Here is a 2,577-nt window from a genome sequence, read left to right as displayed (position 1 = left end):
TTAAAAAGCTGTCATTGGATGTTATTGGAGAATGATTGTGCTGTTGTTTCCTTTATTCGACATGTTCAGCTCATAGTGACCAGTTAATTTTGTTACTTGTCTGCAGTTTGCTGATACGGGCCCTGAGCTAATGTGTTTTGGCTTATGGCCTAACATAGGTAGAATATTTTGGCACTGATACGCTGTTCTAGAGTTAAAAGAAGGTTGTAACAGCATATAGAGCAGTTGATGTGTTGTTAGGCTTTTCAAAAGTGGCATTCTAGACTAAATAGACTAAATCTCAACACATTATTATTAAGGATTTATATAGTACCTTTATCTTTCAAGACGATGTACAGTAGTGGTAGTGCTCTCAGAATGAGGTGTCTGATCCAATATATCTGGGTTCCCAACTGGCAGACCTGAGCATAACACATTCATGATCATTTTTAAAACTGAACAGAGCGCCCATCAAAAGGATCATGCGACGTGGACCTGGGGCAGATGTGTGGTACTGTATTGTGTTTGTTTTCATTATAACACCGATACATGACAGAAAACATGTGACAGCTGGCAAAATGTCCACAAAAATAACACAGAACATATTGGGGGGTTTCTACTTTCCTGAAACATATACTATATATATATATATATATATTTATATTTATTTATTGGCTGGTGAGTCACCTGTTTGCATTGTTGATTGGTTGGCTTCATAAAAGAGCTCTCATTTGGTATAAAAGTAAAAAATCCAAGGTACCATCGAAAGAGGTCTGTCTGTGACATGGTGCCTGCTTTTAGGGACTGTGTTATTTTAGCATTTTTTAATATGACATTTTTGCAATTGGTTTCTCTTTTTCTGTCCTTGCAAAAATGTTTTTTTGTCTATAATAGCTTAGTCAGGGCATTACTTTACTATGCAAAAAAAAGGACACAGATTGATCTCAGATTTTGAATAAATGCAACCATGGTATTTTGAAATATTTGGTTAAACAAACAGTAATGTTTTGCTTTTCAGAACTAATGTTGTAAATATGCTATGTTCCTAGAGATTTATACTTATGTGACTTAATTGTACTGGCAGAGAAAATGACTTACGGCACTATCTTTCAGGTTTCATAAACGCTATGCTGCATTTTATCCTGAGCAAAACCCAAGCTCTCTGTTTTATGCCTCGTGTTATGATGCAGGCCATAGCTCATAGCTGTTGATCAGCAATAAAATGAAATATATGAAGCAGTAGGTGTGCCAGCATACAAGTACATAAAAATGTTTTGTGTCCTGACCATGACATTAGTTTAAAAAAAAGTTACAATCAGGCGCAATTGTTCATTCCCACTATGAGGATGATCGTAACGCTCATTTTAAAAGGGCAGATCACCCATAATTCAGTTTATAAACTGAGAAGCTGGTTGTGAGTGTCTAGATGAATATTCATTAGAATCTCTTAATCTGCCATTGACTGTGATTCATTAGGCATATGTAAATATCACTCACTTTAATTACCCCTAAACTGACTTAACATAATGTTGTCATTAGCAAATTATTAGTTATTTGTGTAACTAATGGTACATTATGGTGTGCACGTTAAATTGTCAGATATATGATTGTAATTATGAAGATGCTTTATGCTAGGTGCCTTTAAACTGTTCTATGAAATATAATAGAAACAAATCAAATCTTGCATGCTAATAACACTTTTCAGAACTTTCTAGACTGTGGTTGCTGCTACATACCGATAGATATAGATGGTGCTGAAATGTATAAATACATTGACCTATTGTGGATGCATTTTATTCTTGTGCAGTTTTATTATGTTTTTTAATGTCTCCTTAGTTGTTTTATGTTATAACAGAGACAACCCAAAAGGTTACTAAAAGCCTAAAGTTTGGCTAACAAAAAGACTGTTGTTTGCATAGCATATCTATGCATACAATAGAGAAATAATAGATATAGAGATAAAAATTATTGCGGAACTTTTAATCTGTCTACCTTTTGTATATAAAAAAAACAAATGGATCAGTGGATCTCCACCATCACTTTGACAGCCAGTCCTCTGTGCACAGCTAGTCCTTCTGATACGGAACAGGAGAACTGACTGTTACAGTGGCGGTGATACCTCACCAATTCTCCTGTATGAGCCTCCCTAAGTTAGGTCCACAGGGTTAGGTCGTTGTACAGTGACAAAACATGTGCTGACACAGAGGCAGGACAGGTTTGCACAGGAGCTTTGACTTCTGCTACAGCACCAAAGCTGGGCCCCAAATGCACAACATTCCAACTCCCAGTTACCATATCATTCTGTCAGTTGGGTCTAGAAAAAGGCCTTCCCTAAAAAAAGGGTGATCAAAATGTTTTTCAGTTTTTCATAATGTATGACCATGGGTGCAGTTTTGTATTGTGTTGGTGTGTTCCCTCTGTACACAATGTGAGGCTGTATTGTTTTAAAGATATATAAAGCATGCTCCTTTTGTTGTACTCAAACCCTACACAGAGAAAGAATTAATACAATTCAGATTTTTTATTGTAAAAACAAAATGATTGGAGGCAATATTATATGGTTTATTGGTTGCTATAGAAACTGAACATAGTTTAAAT

This window comes from Pyxicephalus adspersus, chromosome 4 (genome assembly GCF_032062135.1).
Source record: "Pyxicephalus adspersus chromosome 4, UCB_Pads_2.0, whole genome shotgun sequence".
NCBI classification, from domain to species: Eukaryota; Metazoa; Chordata; class Amphibia; order Anura; family Pyxicephalidae; genus Pyxicephalus; species Pyxicephalus adspersus.
This window is presented reverse-complemented; position numbering follows the sequence as displayed.